The following is a 23,984-nucleotide window of genomic DNA, read 5'->3' as shown; positions in this document are numbered from 1 at the left end:
AGAGCAGGACTCGTACATCCTCACATGGCCTTCTGGCGGAGAAACAAACACTGTGAGAATTTTGTTTGTTATATGGAGTACTCTATTCCCTTATAGTGGTCAAATGACATCCGTGGGAAATCAGTAATGGAAACTCTGTCTTTTTTCCCCGCATGCCTGTCGTGCTCTCACCCCTATTATACTCATATTGGCCACTTTAAAGGTCCCTGCCCTTCACTTCCTCTTTCTTTATCGCTCAATCTACAGAACAAATTCCTTCACATGCAAATTTAAAGTCAATTATACACAATCTCAAAAATGCTGGGTCATTTTTTTACAAGATTGCTGGGTTAAGACATTTTGTTATCTTACCAGAGTGTTGGGTTATGGCTTAAACGGTCTCCAGAAACAATGTTTGTGTTTGATTGTTTAATTTCCAACCTGTTTTGCCTTCCTTTTAAGCAAATAATAAAGTGATTGTTAAATGTATGTGGGTAAAAGTATTGAACATGTCACAATTTTTCTCAGTAAACATATTTCTTAATGTGCTGTTCACTTGAAATTTTCACCAGATGTCCATTATTAATCCACACATACAAAAAATATATATATATATTTTAGCTTAGACATTACGTTGTGTGTGTTACAATAAAATCACAGTAGTTAAAAAGCAACCTGCTCATTGTCAGTGTAAATTAATATTAGCTGCTTCAGTCCAACATCTACATTACCAGGATAATATAGATGAAACCAGAATAGACATTTCTGCAAGACACTGAACCAAAACACAACCAAGGAAACTCTCAGCTGGTTTCAGAAAAAGAAAATAAAGCTGCTAAAATAGCCAAAACAATGGCTGACCTAAATCCAATAGAAAACAAGAAGTAAAGATCTGAGGTGATAGACAAGACCCACAGAACGGTCAAGATTTTTAGACTCACAGCTTAAAAAAAAAAAAAAAAAAAAAAAAATATATATATATATATATATATATATATATATATATATATATATATATATATATATATATATTATTATTATTATTATTATTTTAAATCACACCTAAGCAATGCCTGTGTATTTTCTTCATACAAGAGGTGTATTGAAGCCATCATTACCAAAAAAGCATTTCATTTTATTTGAGTTCAGTACCTTCTCCTTGTGTCATTCCATTGAAATTACACATATAAATTTTTATTTGGTTTGTTTAGCTTGTGTGTTTGGATTGTTTAGGTTATTTATCGAACTCTGAGTCAAGGGTCGAATTGTTAACCGAATCAGCTGGGTCAAAACATGAAGCTTGTTTGGTCCATATTTGACACAGACCTCAGTTGCCATATATATATATATTTTTTTTTCTTTTTTTTTCTTTTTTTTGGGGAGCACTAAAAAAAATGTTGTAAAAACTCTGTTATATTGTTTTTAATAAAAGTTTTAGTAACTTAAAATAAATATATCAAATCTTACTGCCACCATAAGAAGTGTAAACATCACTGATTTGTTATTTATTGTATTTTCAGAATTCTAGAAACTGCTGTACAATATCATGCTAATAAAACATTTATAGATGCGCTGCCAGTACAGTACACATCTTCTGCCTATTTTTTTTTTCTGTTTGTAATAAAAACGTCTGAGGATTCTGCATGGTGAATGTTCCACCCACTGCTGACAGCCACTTAGAGATGAGTCATATTTCAGTCACTGGACTTTACTATGTTCGCCTTCTCTGGATCTCCTGTTAGTGCTTTGGAAAAGTCAATTAACCCATGCAAAAAATTTGAATCCCTTTTGTTCCAAACCACAATCATCTGTCCACATCATTAATATGGAATTGGATCCTGATGGGACACAATAATGGGCGAGAGGGATTTTATTTCAAATTGTGTGTAAAAAGACTTATGAAAATATTTGGTCTTTGTACTTACTCAATCTGTTTCCACCTCCTCTACTTCTTTTCTCTCTCTCTCTCTCTCTCTCTCTCTCTCTCTCTCTGCCCCTCCCTCCATTTCTCCGCCTACTCTGTCACAAGCCTATTTATACTCTCACACCAGGACAGGTCTATTTGTAGAAACTGTTGTGTCGAGCAGAGGACAGTGCAGAGGGGTTGAAGATCAAAGTTATAAACCTTGACTGCTGTGTTATTGTTCAACTATATGAATCTATTGGCCAGTGCTGAAGTTAAAAAGAAATGCAAATTAGAATGAACTTCAAAAACCCTGTTCTGATCTGGTAAAACACACTTCTTCTACCTGCCAGCTGAATGAGGAAATAAATAAACTCTTCACCTCTAGAATGCTGTTGTTGGTTTTTGTATTATTTTTTCACTTCAGTTTGAGAATGAAAGCAGAACAACCTTTGTGTGTTTTTTTTATTTCATGTGTTCACCTTATTCTTGGTGTATGAGGGGCCAAAGCCATTTGAATATCTTTGGTTGAGACTTCCTGTCTCATTCACTTCCATTCATTTAGTCATTTAGCAGACGCTTTTATCCAAAGTTTTAGGTGTGTAAAGTGTAAGAAGCAAAACATTAGTAATTAAAAAAAATAATTATAATACAGTTAGTGGTGGAGCCAGAGAGGCAATTGCAGATTAGGAAGGAAAGTGGAGACTAAACAGTTGAGTTTTTAGTCGTTTCTTGAAGACAGGGAGTGACTCTGCTGTTCTGATGCAGTTAGGGAGTTCATTCCACCAATTCGGCAGATTGAATGCGAGATTTAGGGAAAGTGATTTCTTCCCTCTTTGGGATGGAACCACAAGGTGACATTCATTCACAGAACGCAAGTTTCTGGAGGGCAAATAAATCTGCAGGCGTGAAAGCAGATAAGAAGGAGCAAAGCCAGAAGTCGCTTTGTAAGCAAACATCAGAGCTTTGAATTTGATGCGAGCATCAACTGGCAGCCAGTGCAAACGGATGAGTAGCGGAGTGACATGTGCTCTTTTAGGTTCATTAAAGACCACTCGTGCTGCTGCGTTCTGAAGCAGCTGAAGAGGTTTGATAGAGTTAGCTGGAAGCTAGTAGAGAGTTGGTCTCTACTAATAGTCCAGTCTGGAGAGAACAAGAGCTAGAACAAGGAGTTCAAGCTGCCGCGGTGAGGCTAGCTGCTTATATACACTCCTGAGCGCTTGCTGATAGAATTTAGCTGGACACGCACACTGCTGGTCTTGTTGCTAAAGTGCTTTCAGGAGAAGCCCTTTAGCAACGTTAAGCACGTTAACAACAACGTTACTGAAGCAACGTTAAGCAACGTTAAGCACTTTAGCAACATTATTAGACGTTAAAAACGGCTCGTTACGCTGCTTGATGTTGCAAACTGATATTTTCTTATTATATTATTCAACTTCGTCTGTATAGTCATGAATACACTTGTTTGTAGAGCAAGTAGTTTGACTATTTTTTGCCGTTTATTATTCCTAGTCATTTCTCCCTCAGGCAACTTAATCGGAAATTCTACAACAGTCGCAAAAACGAGCGCACTTCCGCATTGAACAATAAGGTCAATAGGCAACAACAGTGTCATACACACACAAATCTGTGTTTGCACACAAATAAACAAGAATGGCTAAAAGCACCAAATTGTGCATGTCAGGTCAGTACTCTCAATGCATGCCAGGCAGCATACCCTCAATATTTGTTCATGAACTGATTTGCTCTGAAACCCTTGCCTAGAAGAAATAGGGTGGTGATTAATGATTAGACTGATTGATCTATAAATAAGGCCACATTTACACTAATATGTATTAGTTTTAAAACAGCATTTTAAAACCAAAATTATCCACATCCACACTACACAGCTAAAATTGCACATCACGTGACCGCACACACACTTTGGCATGCGCTGCAGCGTATGCAGAGGTCTGAGCTCCAGGCAGTCAGTGGGTACTTTAAGCACACCTCCACAGGTGAGAGCAGTGCTCGTCAGACAGTTTATCAAGAATATACCGCTGGATCTAATTTCACTATTGTTGTCAAACGTGATGTTTAATTAATCTTGTCTCCATCTAACAACAATTTTGTCTTTTTAATCCATCAGGTAACATGTTTTGGCTGAGCGCAAAGATAAGTTAATACATTAATATATTTAACCACATACACTGATTCTGCACATCTGACTGATTGCTTGCCTTTATTTCCTATAATTATCAACTTTGTACATTGTACAATTGTACATTATACTTTTATAATGGCCATTATTGATTATTAAAACTGATATTCAGCAAAAGAGAGGGTATGTTTTGTATTTTTCAAAGAAAATGAAAGGAGGCAGTTATGTGTTATAGGCTGTTTTTGTTATACATATACAGTGAAGATGACGATCATATAAATATGTAGCCACACGACGCCTTAAATTTTTTTGTGTCTTTTAAGTTAATATCAAAATGAAAATAGGCAGTTCCCTGTATGATGTTTTAATTTTTTTTTACATAGTGAAACAACATGCAGGGTGATGTGAATGAGGTTATAAAGTACACTGTTCCCTTTAAAAATTTACTTGATGTGCCCTCGGGAGTTTGTTTTCCATATCAAGCTTATAAAGTCTGAGGAAAGGATGCGACTTTGTGTAGGCTACTTAATATTGAGAAGAAAAAAAACAGATCAGATAAGAGAATGTCAGCAATCACACCTCCGTTTTCAGATGTCTCCATTTTCCCTAATTCACACTGACATGCAGCAGCAGCTTTTTAAAACCAAAACAGCCTCTTCAGCATTTCTAAAACACTCTGTTTTTAGGACTCAAAAACTCTGGGTAGTGTGCATGGAAGGCGTAACTATAGCAAAACGTATGCGTTTTAAAACTAAAACATTTATTAGTGTAAACAGGGCCAAAACAACAATGAACATTGTGGATCTTTTTCTCACACAGAGTTATCGTATGATTTCAGAATATGTCAGATATAGCGCATGAGTCATTTGGAACATATTCATGGTACTTTCTGCCATTTTAGGCCAGAGTTTCCATTCACATCGACTCATATTGAAAAACTAACCAGGATATTTGTCAGAAATTCACTTAAATCACACACGTTTGAAATGACACAAGGGTGATAATTTTGAGATTGCTAACCTAATAAGTCTGAGCCTGAGAATGTGGTCGCAGAGAAAATACAACAAAGCAACAATAAGCCACTCACTGTTTACTAATGTGTCAGAGCCTCGGGCAATGGGAGTGGTGAGAAAAGCCTAATACTGGGAAAATGCCCAAAGCATCATGGGAATTGGAGGATGGGAACGAGAGAGTGAACATAAAATGGACACATTAAAAGACCTGCAGAGGGAAGCAGAGACATACAGAGAACATAAACCAATAAGAGACTTATGGGACGCCCATGACACATGATATTTGATTACATGAAGGAGGGTGGGAGGTGTATGGAGGGGGTGAAAAAAACTGAGGGAAAGCTGAGAGTGTGTGTGATGTCAGAACTGAAGAATGTAATGTGGGTGTTAAACAGTCAGCACAGGACTGGGGACAGCAAGAGAAAGACTGAGTCGGAGGTGAACATGGGGGAAACCCATCACCATCTCACCACAATGTAGTAATCAATGTTGTGATATAACTAAACAAGGTCACTGTGGCAACGTGCGAGGCAGGAAGTTGTATGTTGACTGCGAGTGAGAGTGAAGCCGCATTAATCTCTTTGGTTTCCTCTCATCCATTCTTCATCTAGGTATTTTTGAGTCATACAGTGCCTCGCGTGGTAGTGTGAGTGTCAGCTCGCTCCACTAAACAAAACTAAACACATTTCTACACAACCTGGAGCCTCTAAAATTATGTGTTTTAGGGGAAAAAGGAAGGTTAATCTTAAAAACACAACTGGGCTTGAGTCTAAAGCACATTTTATGCACAAATGCCTATAGGAAAAGCCATGCATTCTGTGCTCTTTATTGTAAAGTAAGTATTAGTTGCTTATTTTTCCTCATATTTTGGCTGATTTTGTCTTGCATGGTTCAGGATCTGAAAAGCTACGCATCGATGAATTTGCTCTTCAGTGTTTGGATCCTCAGTAATGATTTCAAACCACACTGAACTGAGCTAAACTGAACTGAACTTAAACACTAAAAACTGAACTACCCTGATCCAGTTACTTTGACCATTTATGTGAAGCTGCTTTGACACAATCTACATTGTAAAAGCTCTATCCAAATAAAGCTGAATTGAATTTAATTTATGTACTTTATATTTTATATTAGGTATAACGCTGCATTCACACTACGAGTGACTCGCTGCGGCAAAGTGACAGTTCATTTCAATTGGGAGTGAGTGACTTCTGGTGAGCTCCATCTTACGGGAAGACAGTGACCATTGGTCCAGCGCAGCTTCACGCAGACGCATACTCACGCACCTCTTAAAAAATGTAACAAGATCACACGTTTGCACTACATTGACGATGATTGGAAGCTGCAGCAGAGATGTCTTGAGGCATCATATTTTCTATTACAATAAAAATTCATAAAATAATTGTTCATTAATTATAATCGTGGTGAAATTAATCAAGATTTTGATTTTAGGACAAATCGCCCAGCCCTAGTTCGTAGCAGATATATAGCTGCAATGATAGAGAACTCACTTTTTTCTTGATCATCTTTCTAATAAAGCATTTTATGTACTGATTACATTTATATTTAGAGTTTTTCTGAGCAATGTTTACTTTCAGTGTAACGTAAACTCTTCCACAATGAAAATAAAGAAATGTGCAATGCATTATTTTTTATGCCGCAAGGCAATGACTAAATCAGCTGGCCAATGTGCGCGAGTGTTGCTGTGGATATTGGTATCATTTTAATATTTAATAATATTGTGATATTTAAGATTTGTGAAGTCACACATTACCGCATATTTCAAAAGTGCCACCACTAGGCTCTTCTCTATCTTCAAAAGTCTCCGTAGTCATCTTGACAACACAAACTGCTGTCACCTCAACGGAAACCCTGCCTCTGCTTTCATTTGATTGGAGAATGTAAAAGATCGACTGACGCAATGCGCTTTTTCCGCTCAGAGTTGACTTTTTTCAACTGCGAGTGCACAGCGCACAATGGCAAAAAAGCGAGGAGAAGCAGGCGGTTAAAATGCGAGGCGTGCAGGGCGCAAAACCCTTGTGGCTGTTAGCAAATCAATCAAAAAAGGCGCCTCTCAATGCATAAAGCGTGTTCGTTGTGATCGGCCCCTAACGGTTTCAATCGCCACTCTGAGCCTCTGGCAGCTACAAAGTCGCAGCTAGTGTGAATGAGGCTTAATAGATATATGAAATCTCCAGCACAATAATATCATGCACATTAGGCATGGGCCAGTATAACATTCTGACACTGTGAGAACCTTTGAATAAAAATATCCCAGTATTATGACTACTGCTCTAAAAAAGGCTCTTTTTACATGTCTTGGTAAACAACAAAGTTTCCCCTATTGAACACAATATTCTATTTAAAGAAACATTACAATTATTTGGCACAGTAAACATGTTAGGCTAAATAATTAAGATAAATCATTGACTCCTGCTGTCTTCATTTGTTTCAAAAACAGATTCCTTGACTTGAAAATATATCTTTGATATCTTTCTTTTCTTTGGATATAAAGTAAAGCACTGTTCAGCTCTGTAGCATGCTTGTATGCTGGTTTATAAGCAGTTTGTTTCTCAGATGTTTGCTGAATTTAGGCTGACCAGTAGCTTTTGATGTGGAGAAACTGTTGCTCTAAAAATAACTAAATTAATTAGTCATAAAAAAACAATAAAAAAAACAATACTATAATACATATATACCATGAGAATGGTATAAAAGAAAATTGTAGCGATTTTAAAACCTTGTCTTTTTCAAACCATGGTAAACCTTGAAACAGGTTATCTTTCCATGCCTACACACTTTTCTAGCTCTCTTTGTTACTATAGTGAGTGGAGCAACATATTTAGGGGCGAGTCCACCACTGACACGCCCAATTCTAAAGCAGCCAACAGGTTATAGGGAATGAAGGGGGCAAGTGGCAAGCATTACTTCACTACTGCCATTTTTCTTGCCAAAGAAGTTTCAGTGAGGGACAAGCAGACAAGACTGTACTCGTCAGAGGAACTCCAAACATCCGACTCATGCAAAAGCCCTGTACCCAACCCCCAAGCGGCCCTTCTTTTTTTCCAGGCCTGGTCTGAAGAGCAGCACAGCGGCGCTGTTGAGGGCCAGCTGGATCTCCCATTGCTTTCATATAGAGCAGCTGGGTTGGCAATGCAATGGCCTCAAGTCTCCTCCTCCGAGATCTTAGAATACCCACAATGCCTTATAAGGGCAGGTTATGCTTGTGAGCGTGGGACAGGGGGTTCCCACAAGGGTTCCAGCCTCTATCCAATGTCGAGCGGATGGAGGATGAAACAGTGATGACACAGCCATCTCCTCCCTTCATTTTTCTTTCTCTGACCTCTATCAAGCTGCTTCCTTTGCTCCATTGTCCAATAAGAGGAGTCATATATTCTACTGTATTTTGTTAAATTAAACAGTCAATTTTTTTTATAGAAATTTTTCTAAAGTAATTTGAATAATTAAACTAAAATAAACAATGTTTTTTATTCTAGTTTTATTTTTGTTATTATTATTATTACATTTTACTGTGAATTATTATGATATTATTATAAAGGTATGAATCACCACACTTTATTGTGAACAACAAAAGGACTCTCTGACTGGTCACCTTGATGAAGGCAAGTTCACCAAAACTTGTAGGTGTGGTGCACAGTGCAGTTTTTTAAACAATATCTATGTCAATAAAGGCTTTTTATAACTTGTTCACCTACTTTGGATGCATTGGACTTACGGTTTGTATATTTGAATGACTACTAGATCATATTTGGTATTTTTATTTTCAATTTAAGTACATAATTTAAGCTCCTATGCTTGACTGCTTTCTCTCTTTGCCTCAAATCAACAATACTAGCTTTTAGATGTTTTGATCCCTATTCTTATCTCTCATGCATTGTAAAAAAAAAAGTTTAGAAATTAGATTTTACTGCTATGTTGAGTTTATAGCATTAAGTATCTGTTAATACATGATCTGAGATCTCTTCCTCTACTGATAAGTCAAGGCAGCTGAACACAGAGGTCAATTAGAGATGTTGATATTTCATTTTCAACACCACATCCACTGGAAATGGACTGCATAACAATCCTTGAAGATGCTGCCAAAATACAGATGATGGACCTTCCTGTTTTCATTGCTTTACAGTACTTCAGTGAACATGATTGGCAACAATCAGACTGTTTCTTACAAAACACAAAGAACAGTTGCAGATTTCAGAGTCTGGCAGCCCACAGTTGCCCCTCTCACCTCAAATTGTCCTACTCAAAAGAAACAATCACTCATTATAAAGTTCAATAGTTCTGTAAAGCCATGCAACTCTGCTGGAGTTAAAACCATCAAGAAACATTCAAACCTTAGAAAAAATATCAATGGATTTATTTTTTATTCAATGACATTGCAATGCAAATTTATCTTTGTTACATCAATTCAAATTCATTGAATTTGAATTTGAAGCCGCTGTTAAGGCAATGCTAAATGATGCACAACCCGCACGTCACTGTGTACCCAAGAAAGCATGACTTTTGCCAGGTTCTGACTACATGATATTTTTGTCTGTTATGATAGTCACTGTGTCGGATTATGGAAGTTTGACTTCTAAAATCTTGATGTCTCACACATAAGAAACAAATCAGAGAACACACTACTTGCCAATTTATCATCACTTGCCATCAATTGTGTGTGATCGTGTCAATAAAAAGGTGAAACTAGTGACTGTCTTCTGTAACCAAGAGTATGAAACAATAATGGATCCTCAAGTGGCATGTGTTGTTAAAATAAAAAGCCTGCCAAAATTATCAACTGAAATGTCCCAGATGCGCCATTGGTTGTGTCCCATCACCCTTTCTCATTTATGAATCACCATGATACCCTACAAAGTCAAAAAAGATCCATAAATTAGCAGTTTTATGTATATTTATTTTCTCCTTGTTTAGTTCTGCTTTTGAATTGAATTGGGACCTCAATCTTTCTTCCGACAACTTTTAACCTTGAAAAAGTGACTTTTAATAAAATTTTTAATAGTTTAAAGTGATATATTGTCTGGATTGGAATAGTTTAAAGCGATATATTGTCTGGATTGGTGACGTATATTACAGCAAAAAAGCTTGTAAAAAACTGGCAGTACATTTTCAGTTATTTTACAGACCAATGTCTCTATATATGATTTTAAACTACTAAAATGTCAATAAAAGTCACTTTGTTAAACTGTAGAGTTGAATTTTCAACATCAAACGTTGACAGAGCAGGGATCAATGTCCCAAAATTACATTCACAACCATAAATAAATGTAAAAAACACTTTTCAAAATACAGAAATTGTAAATAAACAATTTTTTTTAGTGTATGTTAGACCAATCAAGCCAAAACCACACTAATATTGTCTAGTCTGCAGCCTGCATTAATCAATCAATGCAACAGCAAATTTTTTGATTATTTGGGTTAATATGGATATTATCTTTATACCCAATCCCGAAGAACAAAACTGGAGTGATGAGATGAAGCAAACCATTTGCAGTTCCATTGTGAAAATCTTTTGCTCCCAAAGGAACACGCTGAAAGGACAAGACGGCCTATTACAACATTCTCTTACAACATCTCAGCTATGACTAAGCATGGCAACCTCATTTCATTATCCTGCATAGCTCAAATGCAAGTCATAGGCTGAGGCGAGCACACAATGCACACAAACACAATGTTCAGTTGCAGACCATTTGGCTTGATGGTCAGCAGCTGACCAGACACTTGGTTGCCGCGTAAACGTAACAGTTTCAAGCAAAAGGCCCAGAGTCGTCACACCCATTCATTCCACACATTACAGCCATAATTATGAGATACCAGCAATTTCCTTAGGGAAGGGCAAAAGGACTAACAACCTTAGGACAGTGTTACTGCTGACCCAATAGGAGAGTTTATAGATATACTCATATTAGGGCACTCGAGTTATTCTATCCAATTGAGTACTCAGGAGCAGGGGGATTTGCTATTTTTGCATTAGACAACATCAAGTTTAGCACTGTTGAAAGGACATTATTGTTCTAGAGAGGGGTGCACAAACTTTTGTGTAAAGGGCCAAAAAACAATCATTGAGAGCCATGGGCCGAAGGTAAATATACCAAGTGTCTTTAATATACTATATTAAAGTTACTGTAATTTCCTAATATGAAATAATTATAGAAATAATAAATAGAAAGCATTAATTTAAATTGTATTAACTATTGCAACATAACTTTTAAATGATACCTATTGAAATAAAAACATGAACATAAAATAAAAAAAAAAAATAAAAGCAGAACTTGTCTTTGAGTTGATTTGCTCACCAAAGTCTCTTGATTGTCGGGTAACAGTATGTACATTTAAACATTTAAATCTGATTCATGTACACCATTTAATTGAAACATTAAATTTTAGTTAGATTTTCATGCCCCATTCACATGGGGCTTCAGCATCAATGCTTGACAGAGGATGTGTCTGAAGTTAGGGCTGATGTGATCGCCATACAAAGACTATAGAATACACAAGACATTTCACGTGTATTTTTTTAAATGGGGGAAAAGTGTAACGGTCAATGTGGTGACTAAAGCCCCACCTACTAGTACAGGAGCCAACCATCGATCGCTATATGGTGAATAAATCCTGCCTTCTAGTACAGGAGCCAATCATCGATCGCTATAGACTGACGATACTCAGGGGAAGAGCTTGGAACAGACGTGAGTTTCTGCAGATTTTGTGTGATTTAGATGATTAGAAATGAAACTAAAGAGACTGTTGTTGTTTAATTGTTTTGGTGATTCAAAATCTGAAATTAAATCGTTAGCTTGGCAAGCAGTTTTGAAAAATTTGATGTTTCCCCATTCAGACAGAATGCCCGAGCATGCTGCCAGAGTGGTATTTCAAAGACAGCCGCCGAGTGAAACGACTTGCTTTAAAGGGACTTTGTCATCATAGCAGCACCAGCCAATGAACTCAGTCCACAATCGACTTCTGTCTGAGCTGGGGTATTTGCATAAAACGATCTAATAGGCTGACACATCTGTTGGCACTTAAAAAGTTGAAAAATTCCCAACTTCTGCAGTGAGCAATGCCACTAAAGTGGCACCAACAGATCCACAATTCAGTTCGGCAACACTTGAAATCACCTATTTAAAGTGAATGGGAATCGTTGAAGCCTAGTGTGAATGGGCCATTACCGATAAAACAAACAAACAAACAAAATGGATTACGTTAAATTTGAATTGACAATCTCAAAACCATTCCCATCATTCTCTCTTCTTAGATGGGATGGTAGGCTAAATCAAAAGTTACCATGGGCCAACTTTGGTCCCAAGGCCCTACACTGTAAAAAGCTATTAGTTGAAAAACGTGGGTAAACTCATTGCATTCAAATCATCAAGCAAACAAACTGTGCATTACTATAAAAAATAAGCTGTGTACTTAACAGTTCAAAGTTACAACATAAATGCTTTTTAATTTTTTTTAGGTAAAATCAACTTGTAATATTTAAAGGAATGGGTTTACTCACTTGTTTTAAGTAATCACTTTATGCAGTCTAGTTTGGGCATCTCTGTTCTAAGGTTTGTGGTTAAAGTTTCTAATGCTCACCAAGGCTGAATTTATGTCATTAACACAGTATAAAAGTAATAAAATGAAATTGATAAGATCTTGATAAGATCTTCAAAAATAACTTGTGTCTATTTCTATTTAATTTAAATACAATTCATTAACTAAAAAGCTGAATTTTCCATTACCCCAGGCTCACTTGGGTTACTTCAGAAATCATAATGTTATCATTTGCTCCTCAAGAAATATTTATTTAGGTTTAAGATAAAACAAAACTAAAGCAAAAAGGTTAAAAATAGCTGTGCATCATAATATTTTGGGTCACAACTTTTTCCAAGAAATTCTAATGTATACAAATGTTTTTATAAACTCCATTTATTTTAAAAGGAAATATTTGATATTTGTCTTTATTGTCACGTTTACACACTAAATAAAAAAAGAATAATTTCTTTAAAAAAAACAAAATAAAACCTGTATGTAGTAACTTAAGTTTAAACATGATCAAAAATGATGACAACTATGATGTCCTCAATATCTACGACAAGAAATCAAATTCTAAAAACATCATTCATCCATTCTTTTCCAATGAAGAAATATGTAAAAAATAAACACCCTTCATTGTCTGGTAGAGCTTATGGCTGCATATTTTCTTTAGTAAATCACTTGTTTTTACTTTGAGTCACTCCATGTCTGGTAACAACTGCCATGTCTGGGAAATGAGGTGCTTTAATGAGGTGTATAGTAGGCATGGTAAATCAAAATCTGATGTTGTTGACTGCTCTGAAACATGCCAGGACTAGACTTTACACACTCTACTGCACTTGCGATACTATCAACATGCGATAAAATTCCTAAAGAAGCCCCCAATAATAAAGGCAAAAAAGCCTACAAACTGTGACTCTTAACTCTAAAAATAAATGATTATAAACAAACAATGACTGCAAATGCCTGCTCAGCTTTTTTTCAAGGTGTGCTGTGTCCAGTTTCACACACTTCTTCAGTAACACTAACAGAACAGAACTTTGACTTTTTTTTATTTGTATGTGAGTGTAGCCCTACTTTTGACTTATTCGTTTATAATCTTACTAAATTCTGTGACAATCTGCAGTAGAGCTGGGCCCTGACAAAAAAAAAAACATATCACAATACATATCCTGACAACTATACTGATCACAATATAATACTATTGTTGTATATTCAATAAACTAATAATTTATACACTGTTAAAAATGTACGACTCCACACAATTCACTCTGTCCCAACACTAATCTATTAAGTAACTGTAACTAATTTTAATTCCCCATAAAATCAAAGCTAGCCATATGATTTTGTTAGCTCACATTGCTAGTTTTGTGGTGAATAATTCAACTGTGCATGACATGTCATTAAGAGAAAAAATAGCTTGCCCTTCTAATCTTTAATTGAAATCTGAAAATGCACTTCCTGTATGTGTTTTTGTTTTTCAGTTAAATTGTCAGATTACATATATCTTAGGAATTGGCCGTGGCTAACATATTTAATCACGCTGCTCCGACTGTCAGTTTTGACAACAAACAGAAATGGTGAGCAGGAGGAGTCTGTTAGGTTGTAATAACTCTTCCCGAACTGTTTGTCCGATCTTTCTGAATAAAATGCCTACTTTAATACATCCAATCAGCTTGCAGAAGAAAAAACAAGCCACACCCATTGTCACAATACAAAAAAATGGTCACAGCTTCCTGTTCATGTGGACTGCAAGTAGAGTTAATGTAAAACAATTAAGTTTACCCCCCAAAAAACTCCAGAATTGTGTTGTTTCAGCTGATTTTAAACAAAGAGTTTAAACAAGTATAGATACTGATCACATGTAAAAGATCCTTTATTTTGAATAGTATATTTTCTTTTATAAATGTACTTTTTTATATTTCTTATTTTATAGTATATACTCAGGCATTTGCTCTTTCATATGTGATCATATTTCTTACTTGATTTAGAACTTCAGGGCAAATGTTTGATAAAAATGTAGAAATATTAAATAAATATTTCAAAAATATAAAATACTAACCAGGTCCAACCTATTTTTACAAATATTGCAAAATAAAATGCAAACTGTAAACACTGTACTTTCAATATTGGAACTTTCTCAAGGTGCTGTTATTGAGGTGGCCGAGAGAGCTTAACGCGACGTTGCAATTTTAGAAAGAACATGCAATTACACAAAACACCAGCAAATAAAAAATACAAACAACTGAAGAAACGTGCTGCAAATGGGTCACAACACTTGCAAATATCCACGTAACACATTAGAAATGTATCTAGGGGACCCAAAAGCATGACGGACCCTGCTGAGATGTGGATGTTTTTATATTGTGTAATCAGGATGTTAAAATAAACAAAAAAACAACTCACCTTTCAAAGACCACCAATAACTTCACTGAGCAACAGTAATGATGTCACAACCACAGGCGGCTTATAACACATACACATCTCAGCAGGGTCCATCATGCTTTTGGGTCCCCTAGATACATTTCTAATGTGTTACGTGGATATTTGCCAGTGTTGTGATCGATTTGCAGCGCGTTTCTTCAGTTGTTTGTGTTGTGATCAATTTGCTGCGTGTTTCTTCAATTGTTTATGTTGTGACCAATTTGCAACCTGTGTGCTGTCAAATTGATGAAGATCGTTTCTTTATTTGCTGGTGTTTTTTATGTTAATGATGTTTCTGTCTGCATCCCACTACGGCGTGTAATATTGCGCTCATATAAATTCTGAAAAAAATATTACCATAAACAATGTATTTTGTGACACCACAAAATAAATGATAGTGCATAATAAGAAACGATATACTTTTTATTTTGTCCATCTGATATATTTCATCATATACACACAGCCCTATTTCAGTATATAGACAATTACATGTTTTATGACTGGATTCCAAGTTTTCCAATGTTTTCAAAATCACTGAAACTATAAGGCCTTAGTTATGGCATTTAAATGGAAAACAGCACCTGCTTCAAATGTTGCAATCACATTCATTTTTTTAAAACACCACAATGACAGAGTAGATATTGTATAGGGAGATCCTTTATTGATTTTCCGACCAGTGCCATCATGGAGACACTAGAGTCGTCAAAAATGAACAACAATTCTGGACCATTCAGGCGCCATATGCCTATTTCTGTGGTTTGGGTTAAGGCCACACCTGGCCTAGATTGCATGACTTATCTTCATGCAGGAGAGAGAGTCTGGTTAAAGGTTAACCCATGCCTTACAGATCTCAATGTGATCGTGAGAAGCAAAGGGAGCTCATAAAGTGATCACTTCAAAGGTTTGATAAAGACCAGCTCTGAAACCTTGATTTATCCTGATGATAGGTTAACAGGACATAAGCATGTGAAGAATGGTACCATGCACAAGATAACCCATAGAATAGCTTTCATTCTCATGCTTTAAGGGCACCAGGTCATCATTGCTTGGGAAGGAAAAAAGTGTTTGCTGTGTTCAAATCTGCATGCTGGAACACAAAGGATGTAAAGTAATATGGATGTACAGTGAAAAGAAGCAATCACCGCTGTAAACTCATCTCAAATTGCACCTCTGGAACAAGGAATGTAACCTTGGCTTGTGTTATAATAATCCCTCAGCTCCAATGTCCGTCCTTGTCAATCACTGCAGATTGTAAGCCTCAGAGAAAGGATCGCAGATGGATTACAGAATATATCACACCATCAGGTTAATCAGTAGTCCGTGCATGTGTGTCATCTGTGAACCAGGATCTTAAGCTCCCAAAGCACACAGTCAGCATAAGTCATGTAATAGGAGCAGGTAAACACATCTGCAATCTCAAATGACTCATTGCCCATTCGACAAGAATAAGTGAAAACATTTGACTGATGGTCTATGCAAAGATGGTCTCACCTCTCCTCGTAGTCTGTTTAAGTGCAATAAAGTTCCAAATCGTTTAATATTATGATAAGCAATGGCCAAAAAAGTACTAAGACATTAAGCCTTTTTATTAAGTGACTGAAATGTTATTATGTTTCACTTCTAAAAGAATATAAAATAAAAATATTGCTTATCCTAAATTTCCCAAATATTTTTCACTACTGTACATCACAGCAGTTACAGTACTTTTAATAGCCATTAAGTACAAGAATCTTGAAATACCATTAAAATGAGCCATGCATTTTTACAGCTATAGATAAAAGTTTTTCTTCTGGCCTTTGCATTTTTTCCCTGATATGGAGCAGAACGGAGTCCAAGGGCTGGGCCTTCAATGGGAAACTTCAAGTGGAAAAGCCACAGCTAAATTAAGAAAAACTGCAGATCCTACAATGAGCTCATGACTCACCACAGGGCATAAAGACATTTACTCACACAAGTCCACAGTCTCTTTCTTATCCCCAGTTCTTTCCACCTCTGACACTCTTCAGTTCTCGCACTAAACCTAGATTCAAACCTGCATTGTTCATTCAGTAAACAAATAAGATATCAATTGCTATGTTTGCATCCAAAGATGCAAATTAAATTTATGTGCAAAACTGGAATATTGCATAAGACGTGCGAATTAAGCAGTGTTTCTATCCAACAAGTCAAAGAGAACAAAATTGTCACTTCCTGATAAACTGTATGGCGCCAAGTATCAAAAGTGAAAACGGACTTTACTGCGGTAGGAGAAGCTGCGTGAATCTTTTCTTTATTTAATAAATTACTTACACCTCACAAGGCAATGGCGACATACAATTAGGCATAGGCCGGTATAAGATTCTGGCGGTATGATAACCTTGGATGAAAATATCACAGTTTCACGGTATCACGGTTTTGTGATTACTGATCTAAAATAAATTCTTTTAAAATATTTGGGTAAAAAAATTAAAACTTTTCCCCCTTTGAAAACAATATAATTTATTTTTTGAAAGATTTATTATATTTTGGAACAGTAAACATGTCAGGCTAAATTATTCAAATGAATCATTGACTTTCCAAAACCGCGGTATACCTTGAAGAGGTACCTTATTATCCCATGCCAACACGCAATTAATGCATAGTGGCGTTTGAAGGCATGAAACGCAGAGCACAGACCTCAGACGGTCTGGAGGTAATTAAAAGTATAATAACACTAATACTGAAACAATTAAGCTGTTTTAGACTAACCAAAACAACATTTCAGATGTTTACAATGCGGTCAGCCTGCTGGTTTATCCATTCACATACATTTTTATCACCACATGATCTCTTGAAAGATAATCACATGACCTTACTCAGTTATGCACATACGACTTTTATGCGCATTTTCAAAACAGATGGGCATCTTGGCATTTCCATCAACCGTATTATTACATCCAAAATGCACATAAAAATAGGTGGATGGAAACATAGCTAATGCTAACACCACTCATACTCTACATGCAAACATTTCAAACCACACAATTACATGGGTGAATGATTTTGTCTACTGAAGAAAGACCTTGCAATGTGGAGCTAAAACATCAAAGATGTTTACAAAACTATTTTGCTTCGGCAATGCAATGCAGCTTCAAAAGCGTAGTGTGGGACTTAAATATTTTGATGAAAGAGTACACAGACAGAAAGTGCATATGAAGTAAATAGTGTTAAGGGAATACAAATGACTATTTTTAGTCAACTAAATACAGAACTTCAGCTCAAAGCAAGCAGTTGGTTAACCCTGAACACTTCCTGTTCTGAGTATCTGAGAAGCAGGTGTATCCCCTCTGAGATCTTTCTGGGACACGTTGACAGCTGACAGACCAGCAATAAAGGAAGGGCTGGGTTTGCACAGCCACACACGTCACCAGCTCTCAAACTCCAAACCAAATATTCCTCCGTTATCTCACCATCTCCATAAACAAAATGAACAGAGAGTAATTGGGAGATTAAGAAACAGACTAAACAAGAAGTCTCAACAGTCGATACAGCAAGTGTTTTTGTCCGACACAAAGTATGACTATGTTTTTTTTTGTAAGATGGAAAATGGGACACACACTGTACACTTACATGGCTCACTGCTGACAGACGTACAAACTTAATTGTCTGGGGAAGCTGGAAAATAGTTTAAGTACAAAGTTGTCCTTTAACCAAAACCCAGAGTCCCACTGCTGTGAAAATATGCCCCATCCAAAAATATTTCCCTTTGACAAAGTCGCAAAAGTATCAATTACAAGTCTGAGTTAATCATTTTTGCAGGGATGACTTAAAGGGATCCAATTTTGCTTTTTATATATTAAACTTTCTTTAGTGCATAATATTTCTGTTTGAGTTTGAAAAAGGTCTGCAAAGTTACAAAGCAAGTACTATCTTTATAAGTAAGTCCTTTCGTTATAACTAAGTGCTGTTTATGGACTCTCTAATGCCACTGATCAAGTTACTTAGTAGTGTGTTGACTCCATATCCAGAAGATGTTGTTTCACTGCTTACATACACTGATACACATGCCATTTCTTCTCCGGCAGTATACACAGAAACATTTTCAACATTATGTGTATTCAGTTGCGTATTTTTGCATGCTTCTGACAGAGAAGCAACACATGCATGTGCTCGGAAACACAAATTTATCAAGAGTTTAAACTGACAAGACTTAAAATGTTGGGCAGGACTTGATTTTGCCAAGTGGGATTAGTGAGGTTTGTTATTGGTCGATCTCACGTGGGTGACATGTTGTCCCACCCTTAAGCCACTGTTCGAGATGTCATTATAAGTGGAAGGTGCAGCATTGTTTTGATAAAAGATTAAGCACTCACATTCATTAAAAAAATAAGAAGCTCATTTAAATAATTTATAATAATGGAATAATCCATAAATGTAAGAAGTATACATTTTATTTTTATGCACACATTAGCGCACATGATTTCACAACCTTTAAATGTATACTCCATTTTAACTCAACACATGACACTCAACAACATACACATAAAAAAATGACGTTTGCTGTTAGTTCAAACAACTAATTTAAAATGAGCTGAATCAACATTATTCATGTGTTTTTAGGGACAATTTCCAACTAAATTTAGCAAAGCTGTAACGATTTCTTCAGGTTTTATCAAGTCAAATTTAAGACTTTGTAAGATTTTTTTAATAGTAAAGTCAAAACCTTAAAAAAAAATATTAAAAACAAATGTTATTGTAAGGAAGATAGTTAAACCATCTTAATAAGTAAATAGAGTTAATAAATTAAAGTTTCTTAAAACTTTTATTGAAATATATTGTTAGTGATTGGATGGGTGTTGGCCCGATTGGGTATAGCTTTACATTGACATAGGAAAATGAAGTCCTGTTTAAAATTATTTAAGCCCTACAACGTTATATTTTAGTGGATTTAAGACTTTTTGTAAAATTTGGTTTTAAAATTTAAAACATTTTAAGACCCCACAAATACCCTGTGTTACTGTCATGCACATCTTGTTAGGAAAGCACGGTTGTGTGATCAGTTGTAAATCTCCTCTGAAGGCCAGACAGAAACTCCAAATACACGTAATCATCTCTAATTAGGATTTATTTCATACACTCAACTAAAGCTGTGAACTGAGTTTGGAGTAAAAACATGTTATTATATGTGGTAATTTCCCGTGCAGCATTTACTACACATTTACATTAAGGCAATTTGCAGACATTTTTGTCCAAAGCAACTTAAAATTGGGGAGGCATTCAGTGATTCAACAAAAAGAGGCAATACACGCAATAAGTGCTAGTTATACAAAGCTTGTTTGTGCTCAGAGAATTTTGTGCTAGAGTAGGAGTGTTTTTTTTAGAGAGAGAGCGGGAGAGAGAGAGACAAAGTGTTTCTACGTTTTATTCACCAGGGTTCAGGTGTTCTCGGAAGAGATGTGTTTTTAGTTGTCCTTTGAAGAATACCAATAAATTTGCAGTCCAAGTGAGAATAGGAAGATTATTCCACCAGAGTGGAGCATTGAATTAGTTTTTAGAAAGTGAGGTTAACTGCGTCCAAAATGGCACACTATCCGCTTGTTAAGTGTGACGTCACGCCAAGCAACTTCCGGGTCCAAGCACTCTATCAAACTGTATGGGGAGACACATCAAATGGTAATAATAAACGTTTACAAAACGATGTAATACTTTCGAAAATCAAAATCCATGTGTATATCCATGCCTATAATTCCACAGCCAGAAAGTGACTGATTTTTTATAAATTGAACAAATTTTGGTATTTGTGATGGAGCAAATCTAGAGACTGTTGTGTACACTATGATTTTATATAAAATTCTCTTTAAAGTGTGATTTGACTAAAAACTGGTAATAAATACATATTTTCTCAATTCAAATGGGTAGCGTTTTGGACCCGGAAACAGTATTCCAAATGTCACGACTTAACAAGCGAATACACTATGCACTTTGTACTTATGCACATTCAACAGCATAGTATATGTACTGTATGTAGTGTTGTCCCAAATGGAACACTTATGTTTTTTTTACTGAGCGGAAATTCAAACTGTTCCCCAGATGATGTTTGATCATGGTTGCCAAATTAGCAAAATAAATGAGCAAACTACTAAATAATACCTGCCATGAGTATAACCGCATTCACCATCGGGAGGTGCTATAATCACTCTCGAAGGAGAATTTGGCTTCCTCAATGTAAAACAAATAATGTAATTCAACATCAGTGCCTGAAAGCTCCACCCCTTCCTTTGAGTGTGTGAAGTGTCTATCATTCCACACTTCTGTTTATCGGTTGAATAAGTGCATCATCCGGGTAATTAAAGTGCACTTATTATTTTCACTACTTACACTGTTAATACTACAAAATGGTGTAGAATAGTGCATTAGTATGCAATTTGAGACGCACCTATAGTCTCTCTGCAATGGCAACACAAGTCAGTGCTTTCACCCCGGCCGGAGGCTCTTGGAGGGGATGTAGACCTTTAGGAGCACATAGTGCCATAGTTCATTGAGAAGCTATGCAAACGTTGTCAATATCACACAGAGCTTATCTCAATGTCTTTATTTTCTGATTAAATCAATTCCCATTTTGAAACCAATTTTTCAGTAAACAATAGTGCCGTGTAGTGAATGCTGCTCCATCTGAAAGCATGTGTTGAAGCTTTACTAGAACCGGCTTGACTGACAACTAAGGGTGTCACGATTTCGATTTTTAATCGAAATCGATCGAAATTTATGCTCAATTTCGATTATCGAATCAAAAATAGAATCGTCGATGCTGCCACGCCCCCATGTCACGTCAGTTTGGCTTGCCAAGCGGGAAAAAAAACAGGCTTGTTGAAGTGCTTGTTAAACTGCAGAAGCAGGAGACCCGTCGACAGAACTTAAACCCTCTCCTCTTTCAATGAAGTCGCCGGTGTGTAAGCATTTTGGATTTCCAATGAGTTATGTTGACAACGTTCGTGTTGTCGACAAAAAAACACAGTTTTGCAAGCTCTGCTATGTACGTATTAGGGTTCGTCTGATAGACAACACCGGCATCGCGATCCTCCGCCCGCCCCCGTTGCAAATCCGCTCGCAAAAAGTACACACTCAGGCCCTGTTTACACTGTCTTTGTTTTTAAATGGCATTTAGAACGACAACGATTTGACATCCACAGTGGCGTGTAGCATTTCTGAGCAGCCCTCCTTCCTCACTACCGCTGAAAACACACATCACGTGACCACACACACACACACACAGAGACACAGACGCACACACACAGCCATGGGCTCGAGACAGCGGGTTCAGGCAGTCAGAGGATCAGTAGATTGCTTCAATCATTCACTCACTTGTACTTAGTCATTTTAGCGAACACCTCAGATACTGTTGGCTGGTTCCTGTTGGTTGTGCGTCTTTTTTAGCGACGCCATTATAACGACACAGATCACTGCCTATTCACGAGTCCCGCAGAAAAAAAGTGATTGACAGGTGGTAATTATGTGTGTATCTTGCCTTTATTCATTTACTGTATGATTTGTTTATGGGTAACACAAAGACCATGCAGGTCAGGTAGTTTAAACGGTAGGCTACAAATAATTAATTGATCATTAATTAATTGTTCATAATCGAAAATCGAATCGAATCGTGCCTTTAGAATCGAAAATGTTATTGAATCGAGGATTTAGAGGATCGTGACACCCTTACTGACAACATGTGCATGAAAATCAACATCGAAAAATGTCCCAACCCTACTTTCTACTCATTTAAATGAACTTGTAAAACAGATTGTCATTCCCCTCATTAATGCCCTCATTAACATGGGTGTGATCAGATGTTTATGGTTGTTTTGTTCCATATCTAATGATTCTTATCTGACTGGAAAAGAAAGGCTTGGTTTGCTGTTGAAACTTTGTGACAAGATGATTCTAAAACAATTAAAAGCAGTTGCAGTACTCTATTATTCACATAAAAACTGAAGCATACTTTAAGATTAACAAGACTAATCTTTTGCAACCCTACCACTAGAAATGAAAAACACACATTTCTTGGAAGACAGCGCATACACACACATACACACACCTCTAATCTAGCATGTTTATTGCATTATTCAATTCTTTATAGATAGCAACTGTCAGCTCCTAAATGTTGTCAATTATACTAGTTACACCATCAATCCAGTGTTGCGCAATAAAACAGATCTCCCACTGCAACTCTGCAAGCAATTCATTCAACTTGACAGGCTTGTCTTCGCCAGGTTTTTCGACACATGGAGACAGGAATGACATGCAAGAGGGGAATGTGCATGAGGACACTTAAGGACACGACCTGTCAGTGACCTTAAGATGTCATCAGCAAAGTGCAGCTCGGCCACACAGGTGAAAGCAACATCCTCTTATATGTGCAGTATCGTAAAAACAACACATTTTCAACACAATTTTACAAGACTGACCTCTGAGGTAATGCGGAGTATATTGCCAGTGGAGGCGCTGATGTATAATTAGTCTAGAGGAGGTTATTTTGGCATGACAAATGATTAGCATTTGGTCTTCTTTAACTCCCTATGTCCATTAGAGAGTCCTGAAAAGAATGTGGTATGAAGCCGCCCAAATCACTCCCTAACAAAAGCTTTGGATATAGAGGTTTGTTTGTATTACCATCATGCATTTGAATCAAATGTGAACAGGTTAGGGTGGTATTTTCATGAATAACAGAGTGAAGTAGGAGGTGATCTAAGTGGCCATAAACAAATGACACTTGCTGTGTTTCAAACCCTAGAGAGCTGACATACACCTGATGCCCTACTGTCTAGACAGAGTGTGCTCTCTTAGTGAAAAACAGTAATATTAAATAGTGCTAATATTAAACAGTAATAAACAGTTAAAGCTTGTTTAGAAAATGTGTGTACAGACTAAAATCTGATATAAATGTCCTAATTAACATTAGACATGGTTTATTTATTAAAAATGCTATGGTTCTAAAGTGCTAAGACTATGGTACACTTATAACTATTTGTATAAT

General features: G+C 36.5%; 1 protein-coding gene across 6 annotated transcripts in view; it reads right to left on the bottom strand.

Moving 5' to 3' along the window:
* The window catches only part of myo1cb (myosin Ic, paralog b), an 84,732-nt gene that overhangs the window by 55,596 nt on the left and 5,152 nt on the right, over nt 1-23,984 (bottom strand). The gene's annotated exons all lie outside the window — the stretch shown is intronic.

Source organism: Danio rerio, chromosome 15 (assembly GCF_052040795.2).
Source record: "Danio rerio strain M-AB ecotype USA chromosome 15, GRCz13ab, whole genome shotgun sequence".
NCBI lineage: Eukaryota > Metazoa > Chordata > Actinopteri > Cypriniformes > Danionidae > Danio > Danio rerio.
The sequence above is the reverse complement of the archived record's forward strand: the minus strand, read 5'-3'. Positions and strand labels throughout refer to the sequence as shown.